Raw genomic sequence first — 9958 nt, forward strand, 5'->3', positions numbered from 1 at the left:
ACGCCTTTGTTGGACAAGAAGGAAGGATTTTGAAGGCTTCACAATATACAATGGACTTTGGCCTATGACAATAAGAGTGGCTCAAGATATGACGTGGATGGGCTCCCACGAGGATGCGTCAACACGTCCGTAAAGAGAAGACCTCGATCTCAGGGAAGATGAGCAACAACCTGTGATGCCCCCGATTCTATCGTACACTAATCATGCACGCAAATGTGTACGACCAAGATCAGGGACTCACGGGAAGATATCACAACACAACTCTAAAACATAAATAAGTCATACAAGCATCATAATATAAGCCAGGGGCCTCGAGGGCTCGAATAAAAGTGCTCGATCATAGACGAGTCAGCGGAAGCAACAATATCTGAGTACAGACATAAGTTAAACAAGTTTGCCTTAAGAAGGCTAGCACAAACTGGGATACAGATCGAAAGAGGCACATGCCTCCTGCCTGGGATCCTCCTAACTACTCCTGGTCGTCGTCAGCGGGCTTCACGTAGTAGTAGGCACCTCCGGTGTAGTAGGGGTCGTCGTCGACGGTGGCGTCTGGCTCCTGGACTCCAGCACCTGGTTGCGACAACCAGAAAGAAAGGAAAGGGGAAAAGGGGGGGAGAAAGCAACCGTGAGTACTCATCCAAAGTACTCGCAAGCAAGGAACTACACTACATATGCATGGGTATATGTGTAAGGAGGCCATATCGGTGGACTGAACTGCAGAATGCCAGAATAAGAGGGGGATAGCTAGTCCTATCGAAGACTACGCTTCTGGCAGCCTCCGTCTCGCAGCCTGTAGGAGAGAGTAGATTGAAGTCCTCCAAGTAGCATCTCCAAGTAGCATCTCCAGCATAATCCTACCCGGCGATCCTCCCCTCGTCGACCTGTGGAAAAGCGATCACCGGGTTGTATGTGGAACTTGGAAGGGTGTGTTTTATTAAGTATCCGGTTCTAGTTGTCATAAGGTCAAGGTACAACTCCAAGTCGCCCTGTTACCGAAGATCACGGCTATTCGAATAGATTAACTTCCCTGCAGGGGTGCACCACATAACCCAACACGCTTGATCCCATTTGGCCGGACACACTTTCCTGGGTCATGCCCGGCCGCGGAAGATCAACACGTCGCAGCCCCACCTAGGCACAACAGAGAAGCCAGCACGTCGGTCTAAACCTAAGCGCACAGGGGTCTGGGCCCATCGCCCATAGCACACCTGCACGTTGCGAGGGCGGCCGGAAGCAGACCTAGCCTAGCAGGCATTCCAGTCCAATCCGGCGCGCGCCGCTCCGTCACTGACGTCTGAAGTGCTTCGGCTGATACCACGACGTCGGGATACCCATAACTACTCCCACGTAGATGGTTAGTGCGTATAGACCAAATGGCCAGACTCAGATCAAATACCAAGATCTCGTTAAGCGTGTTAAGTATCCGCGAACGCCGACCAGGGCCAGGCCCACCTGTCTCCTAGGTGGTCTCAACCTGCCCTGTCGCTCCGCCACAGAGTAACAGTCGGGGGCCGTCGGGAACCCAGGCCCACCTCTACCGGGATGGAGCCACATGTCCTTTCAGCCCCCTCATCAGAATCACTTGCGGGTACTCATCGAGCTGACCCGACTTTAGTCACCATCTGTATAGTACGTATGTATGTATAGTATATACCCGTGATCACCTCCCGAGTGATCACGGCCCAATAGTATAGCAAGGCAGACTGACAAGAATGTAGGGCCAATGATGATAAACTAGCATCCTATACTAAGCATTTAGGATTGCGGGTAGGGTATCAACAGATGTAGCAACAATGTCAGGCTATGCAACAGAATAGGAGTAACCGAACAGTAACATGCTACACTACTCTAATGCAAGCAGTATATAGAAGAATAGGCGATATCTGGTGATCAAGGGGGGGGCTTGCCTGGTTGCTCTGGCAAGAGAAGGGTTCGTCGTCGATGTAGTCGTACTCGGTGGCATCAGCGCCCGTCTCGGGGTCTACCGGGGAAGAAGAGGGGGGGAGAAACAGTAAATACGGAGCCAACAAAGTATCACAAACATAACGAGGCAATACGCGGTGCTAGGTGTGCCCTAATGCGGTAGTAGGTGATACCGACGAAGGGGGGAAACATCCGGGAAAGTATCCCCGGTGTTTCGCGTTTTCGGACAGATGAACCGGTGAGGGAAAGTAACGTGTTCGATATGCTAGGGGTGTGTGGCGGACGAACGGGCTGCATAACCGGATTCGTCTCATTGTTCTGAGCAACTTTCATATATAAATTTTTTCGATCTGAGCTACGGTTTCTTTTCTATGATTTTTCAAAGTTTTAACAATATTCCAAAATTATTATTAATTCGAAATAAATAGGGAAATTGCTATGTGCACCCAGCAGAGTGCACACAGCAGGGCCACCGGAGGCTGACAGTGGGTCCAGGGTTCCTGTTAACTCAGTCAACAGTGCAGTCAACAGTCAACTGTTGACTAGTCAAAACTATAGATGGGGCCGATGTGTCATTCACACATATCTTGCATTTTTTTAAGTGGATATTTAGAGGGGGGTCCACCTGTCATTTGCACTATACCCAACCACTGATTAGACTAACTAGTAGGAGTACTAGTTAGCTAACGGAGAGCCGGCCGGCCACCACACAGAGAACACACACGCACACAATGCTAGGGTTAAGAAAAGATAGCATTTTGTGATTTTTGTAGGATTTAAACCATGCATCAAATGAATTTGGTCCAGTGGAGTAATATGAAGTTTGTCAAGTGTACATTCTACTCATATTTATTTTTGGCCTGTTAACAGTTGTTTTGCTGCAGTTTAGGGGTTGTCTAGAGGTTTAGTCATCATAGATTTAGAAAAGCTAGCTAGTAGCATCTACAATAACCATCAACAGCACAACAGTTACGTAGCTTCAGTAGAGCAGCGCAACGCGCTTGCGGGCAGCGGGGGCAGGCGCGCGCGAGTGGGGGTGCACGGGGCGCAGTGAACTTGAGCTCTCCGGCGCGGCGGCCATAGGCAGACGCGGGCTGGTACTACGGCCAGGGCCCCTGACTACGGCGTCAGAATCAGAGGGGCAGGAGGAGGGGAAACACGCGGTGCTCACCGCCGTTGCTGGGAAGGCCCGAGGGAGAGTCGGGGCGGCCGGAGACGGAGACGACGGGCGGCGGCCCGAGGAAGAAGTCGAGTTTGGGGCCGTGTCATGGGGGCGTCCGGGTCCTCGTGGCTCGGCGTAGAAGGCTCAGGGAGGAGACGGAGTGGCGGTTGAGGACGGCGACGACGTCGGGGACGAGCACGGTGGCCTCGGCGTCACGGTCACGACGATGTCTTCGAGGAAGAGCGGACGGGGGCAACCGACTCACGCGACTCGGCGGATTGGACGAGAAGGTCAGGGTGGACTGGGGTCTCGCCGGCGAGGTGAGGGCCGACCGGTGGCCGCGGGAAGCGAGGTCATCGGCGACGGGCGCGCCGGCCCTTCCTCCAGATCGGCAGAGGGGGGAAGAGGTGGATCTGGGCGAGAGGGGCCAGGTGAGTGGGGAGGTGGGGAGACCAAGGAGGCACGGGGGGCGCCTTATCCCCTCCCGACGTCGGCACCGAAGAGGTGGTCCGAGGCAACCCGCCCCTGTAGCGATCCGGTCGCCCGAACAGGGGAGGCGGGCGCAGCCAGGTGGGTCGGTTGGGCTGGCTGGCTGGGTGGCCAGTTGGGCCGAGGCCCAGGGGGAGTGGGGTTTCAATTTTCTTTTTCCTTTTTTTTTACTAAGTTTTATTTTCCAGCAGCTTTTGCCTTTTTCTTTAATCACAATTGACTTTGCAAAAATATGCCACTGGCCAAAACAATTTCACAGAATTATTGTGCACTGCCACAAAAAAAAGATTATGAGACTTTTGAGATAGTTTGTAATTCTTATAAATTAAAAGGGCATTTAATTTAATTGTTTAAGCCATAGTTTTAATTAGTTTAGGGCACTTAAACACCTCACAATAATGTTGGGTCACCACCATAATTGATTAAGGAATATTTGACACTCTTTGAATATTTTAGTTTTCATGTTTGAGAAATTTGAATTTTAGACTTTAATCCGAATTTGAAATTTGGACTGGCTGAGAATCAAAGTGAGATTAGCAACAATAACTGAGGTGACGTGGCATCGTTAACGTGGGATTGCTGTAGCTTAATTACCCGGGCGTCACAATTCTCCTCCACTACAAGAAATCTCGTCCCGAGATTTAAGAGGTAGTGCAGGGGGGAAGGGATTTGGTTACGAAATTCTAACAGGTCTTCCCAGTGTTGGTTGCTCTTCTCGAAGAGGTAGATCCATTACATTGACGTCCTCATTCCTCTGCTTCAGGCCATCATGACGAAGCCGTCATTCTTCCTTCGGGAACTCCGTCGTACTTACGAAAGAATAAAGGGGGTATTCCGAGAGAACGGACCTCTGCAAGGTTGACTAATCTGGTAGCTAACATCGGGGAAGGTGGCGGAAAGTAACTCTCGAACTGGAACTTAAGAAAATATCGAGAGCAAAGTAAGAAGGTACCATGAGAAGTTTCGAGCGGGTAGGCGATCGCTCGATGCCTGAAACAAAGTGTGAAAGTGGTCCAAAGCAACGAGAATAAGTATTGTGTCTGGTAACAGATTAGATCATCTCTAGGAAGGTGGCTGGTGATCTTCATACAAAGCCAATCATGAGGAATAACTTCAGAGATAGGGGGTATATAGGAGAGTCAGGTTTCGATCCTGGGACCTGTGGGTTATGGGCCCACCATGTGGGTTAAAAGTAGAAAGGGCGATGATATTGTGCACAGTCATGATACAAGGCATGTCATAGGTAGCCTGTCGATTATGTCGGCAACAACGTCGGTACCAAGGGCGAGGGACGAAGAGAACCCTTTTCCTGTTCGTTGAACGAGGTGGACCATTAGGCAAAGTTCTCATCCATCGGTGGATACCGGAATGTCATCAACAATAGTAACAGGGTCTTTCTGACAGAGTAGTACACCGAGGTGTTTACATAAGCAGGAGAATATTACTGCTTAGATCATATAGGTCACAAGAAACGTTAAACCAACCAATGGAAGGAAAATACGATTATCAGTTTAAACAAAACAATGGAAAGGAAAAATGTGTTTAAACACATATTTCAGGGGTATATCCTTCCCAAGGACAAGCAGAGTATGATATCCAGGACGGTATATAATGTAGGAAACTCTTTAGGTAGGGGAAGGAATTGTCATTACATTACCCATACAGCAGTGTTTGGATAATTGAGCAGGAAACATTTAGCATTGGGCTTCAAATGTTCCTGTTGAAAATCAGAGTACCATAGACATGCTTTAGGATAGCATTGACATGGTCTTCAAGCAAAAGGTCAGACTCTGGATACACAAAGGATTCATCGGAAACAACTTATAGGATAAGTCTTACAATTTCCTCATGGAAGAATGGATAACCTTGCTAAAAAGGAATCTATAACAATAGGGCCTCCGGTCAGGTGTGCTAGGCACGAATAAAGACCATTGTTATAACTCTTGGAAACATGTCCCAACCATCATATCTGACCGAGATTCAGACCCGATTGGTGTCAAGATACCTCAGACTCAGGATGCCTGAGAAAAAAAGGTGCAACACAAATCAACGAAATGACATTGCAAGATTCTCGGGAAATGAACTATGGGAGTGAGTTCCGAAACAAGAGTTCATCATTAAACTAAGGAGAGGATGAGGAGGTGGCTGATGCTCAGCAACAACTCATCGAGATTTCCAAAAAGATGGATTTCCACAATTATGTGAACAAGGAAATAACATTTGTCAGATCAAATGGTATAATGATGTATGCTCAAGGAAAACGTACACAATTTAAACATTGGTTGAAAGGTGCACCCGAATATGGGTTGGGTTGCACGACCAATGTCGGAATGGTGATTCAATAATCAATAGACTAAGAATGAACGGCTGACCATTAACTTCAAAGCAATAGGGTTGCTAGAAGTGCAGGATCCAAACAGCACCGTTCACTTGTTGGTACCCCGGTTGGAATCAACACGAGGACCATGAAAGAATGGTGATGGTGAGAAGTATCACTATACCAAGAACTCTCAAGAGGTGGAACAAATCTCAGAACATTCTTGACATAAAAGATGGTAATACTCCAAGATAAAGAAGAACAAAAGGCTGGATAGCAAGGAACTCAAGGTATAACACAAAACATGAACAAGTTTGTGTTGGGGGAAGTCAAGAATGTCGTCGATGATAACACAATCATCGAGGGGCAAGGATGGTATTTCTCATCACGAATTCGATTGACATCCTGTAAGAGCTCAGAATGTAGATGATGATTACGACACATTTGTTGAGAGGTTTCATGAAGATGTAATCAAACAACGATGACCTCAAGTTAAAGGAATGATGAAGCGCAAGCTTATTGGAACCACGGGTACGACACAAACTCGAAACCAAGCTTGTTGTTCAAGGTGAAATGATACGACGAGGAAGATCGACATAAGCTTAGCTCATCGTCGAAATTTGTGCTCCTGAGATAAGGACCAGGTAGCACAGTTAAAATCGGCACGACAAGGATATAGCCAAACAGGCTAGGAATGGCGTGATCGGTTACAAACTCGTACTTAAAGAAGATTATCAAGTGTCGTTGAACCGTAGTGCAGACTCGGTTCAGTTATCGGTGTCTTTGAGTGTTTAATAACTCAGAGCCCATGAAAAATTGTAATCGGTGAGAATGTAGTACTTGATGAAGAACTCATAGGAAGTTATGCAGTTCCAAGATAATCTCGAGATACCATGGGGTAATACTCGACGACAGATCAAAGTAGAGGTTGTACCGGGGTATTGATCCACAAAAGACAAGTGCTTACACTTGCATCGAAAATGGTATTTAAAGGAGAACATGGTCGGAACCACGGTTGTAAAAGGCCAGACCCCAGATATAAGATGAACTTATATCAATGGAATAATTAATTTTAAAAGAAGCTTCGATGAGAAGATGTACATCGGGTCCATGGGCATGAACACAAAGTTCAAGGTCGACTCCCACTTCTCCAATGCATAACCTTTCATCCACTTCTCGCGTTCGATTAATTTGTAGTGTTGAAATTTTATCTAGCGAAGCACCAGAAGAGCATGACTCATGAAAACTTTCGGGTTCACACGGTCTAGAGAAAGCATATGTTCAACCCATAGTGGCTTCTTAGAAACATATACCACAAGTTTCAAGAGTAAATAACACAAGCCCAAAAGCAGAGTATGGTTGGCCAAGCGGAGGATACAACTTAACAAAGGCATTAGGTATCAAGGGAAGAACTCACAAAGTGATCAAATGTGAAGGACACTATCGGATAATAATCCAACAAAGGACTTGATGGTCCACAAAGGATCTGATGTGAGTATCGATACTCAACCAGAAGAGGAGGGAATGCAAATGCAACAGGTTATGGAATCATCTGAGTAATTCAAAGCTTAAATGCAAAGGAATTATGATTTCCAAAACAAAGGATCAGAAGCAGGCGCTTTGATCAAGGATGGATCAATTGAATATACCAGAGGCACAATCGACGACAGATAGTTAGGTCGAGAACCAGCTCATGTTCAAAATGACGTCTGGGCCGGAAAGATAATCCTAGGATTCGACTGAGAAATTCCAGAGCAATAGGTTGCGGAGGATTTTCGGAAGATCGAATGGTATTTCGAAGACTTTTGTGTAACACATGAACAACTGGGGGATGAGCGGATACTCGACAAGTGCGAGAATTAACCGTAGGGGTATTCAGGTGTCAATGAACAACGAGGCAGTAAGCTCAAAGGATTATCGAAACAACGACGAGTGTTTCGGGGTATCTTGTAATAACAAGACCAACTGGGGATGAATGTAAGAATAACAACTTCAAGTAGTTATCCATAAGGGTTGACGGTGGAAGGGGAATTGCAAACGTGATGAACACAAGTTCTCGGGTTAACAGCGGAGAGTATCTTCGGGGTCTTCTGGTGCAGCAGACGATCATCAATAATAAGGGGCTCTCCAGGGTGAAAGTGACAACAAGATCCTAATGTTAGATTTTTAGCAAAATCATTTAACCCGAATAGAAGAGAGATCAGAGTCCCAGAGTATAGACGAGGAGTAAAAGATCCTAATACCACCCAATGCCGACGTGTGCCCGTAAGACACACAGCCATGTTAGTAAAAGTTTTTGCAACGTCTAGACTCGACTTCGGCCAAGGAGTTGGAAAGGGAGATTCCTTCAGGCAGTCGGCTCTGATACCAACTTGTGACGCCCCCGATTCAATCGTACACTAATCATGCACGCAAATGTGTACGATCAAGATCAGTGACTCACGGGAAGATATCACAACACAACTCTAAAACATAAATAAGTCATACAAGCATCATAATACAAGCCAGGGGCCTCGAGGGCTCGAATACAAGTGCTCGATCATAGACGAGTCAGCGGAAGCAACAATATCTGAGTACAGACATAAGTTAAACAAGTTTGCCTTAAGAAGGCTAGCACAAACTGGGATACAGATCGAAAGAGGCACAGGCCTCCTGCCTGGGATCCTCCTAACTACTCCTGGTCGTCGTCAGCGGGCTGCACGTAGTAGTAGGCACCTCCGGTGTAGTAGGGGTCGTCGTCGACGGTGGCGTCTGGCTCCTGGACTCCAGCACCTGGTTGCGACAACCAGAAAGAAAGGAAAGGGGAAAGGGGGGGGGAGAAAGAAACCGTGAGTACTCATCCAAAGTACTCGCAAGCAAGGAACTACACTACATATACATGGGTATATGTGTAAGGAGGCCATATCGGTGGACTGAACTACAGAATGCCAGAATAAGAGGGGGATAGCTAGTCCTATCGAAGACTACGCTTCTGGCAGCCTCCGTCTCGCAGCCTGTAGAAGAGAGTAGATTGAAGTCCTCCAAGTAGCATCTCCAAGTAGCATCTCCAGCATAATCCTACTCGGCGATCCTCCCCTCGTCGCCCTGTGGAAAAGCGATCACCGGGTTGTATGTGGAACTTGGAAGGGTGTGTTTTATTAAGTATCCGGTTCTAGTTGTCATAAGGTCAAGGTACAACTCCAAGTCGTCCTGTTACCGAAGATCACGGCTATTCGAATAGATTAACTTCCCTGCAGGGGTGCACCACATAACCCAACACGCTTGATCCCATTTGGCCGGACACACTTTCCTGGGTCATGCCCGGCCGCGGAAGATCAACACGTCGCAGCCCCACCTAGGCACAACAGAGAAGCCAGCACGCCGGTCTAAACCTAAGCGCACAGGGGTCTGGGCCCATCGCCCATAGCACACCTGCACGTTGCGAGGGCGGCCGGAAGCAGACCTAGCCTAGCAGGCATTCCAGTCCAATCCGGCGCGCGCCGCTCCGTCACTGACGTCTGAAGTGCTTCGGCTGATACCACGACGTCGGGATACCCATAACTACTCCCACGTAGATGGTTAGTGCGTATAGACCAAATGGCCAGACTCAGATCAAATACCAAGATCTCGTTAAGCGTGTTAAGTATCCGCGAACGCCGACCAGGGCCAGGCCCACCTGTCTCCTAGGTGGTCTCAACCTGCCCTGTCGCTCCGCCACAGAGTAACAGTCGGGGGCCGTCGGGAACCCAGGCCCACCTCTACCGAGATAGAGCCACCTGTCCTTTCAGCCCCCTCATCAGAATCACTTGCGGGTACTCATCGAGCTGACCCGACTTTAGTCACCATCTGTATAGTATGTATGTATGTATAGTATATACCCGTGATCACCTCCCGAGTGATCACGGCCCAATAGTATAGCAAGGCAGACTGACAAGAATGTAGGGCCAATGATGATAAACTAGCATCCTATACTAAGCATTTAGGATTGCGGGTAGGGTATCAATAGATATAGCAACAATGTCAGGCTATGCAACAGAATAGGAGTAACCGAACAGTAACATGCTACACTACTCTAATGCAAGCAGTAT

The sequence above is a fragment of the Triticum dicoccoides genome, chromosome 1A (assembly GCF_002162155.2).
Source record: "Triticum dicoccoides isolate Atlit2015 ecotype Zavitan chromosome 1A, WEW_v2.0, whole genome shotgun sequence".
In the NCBI taxonomy this organism is placed as follows: domain Eukaryota; kingdom Viridiplantae; phylum Streptophyta; class Magnoliopsida; order Poales; family Poaceae; genus Triticum; species Triticum dicoccoides.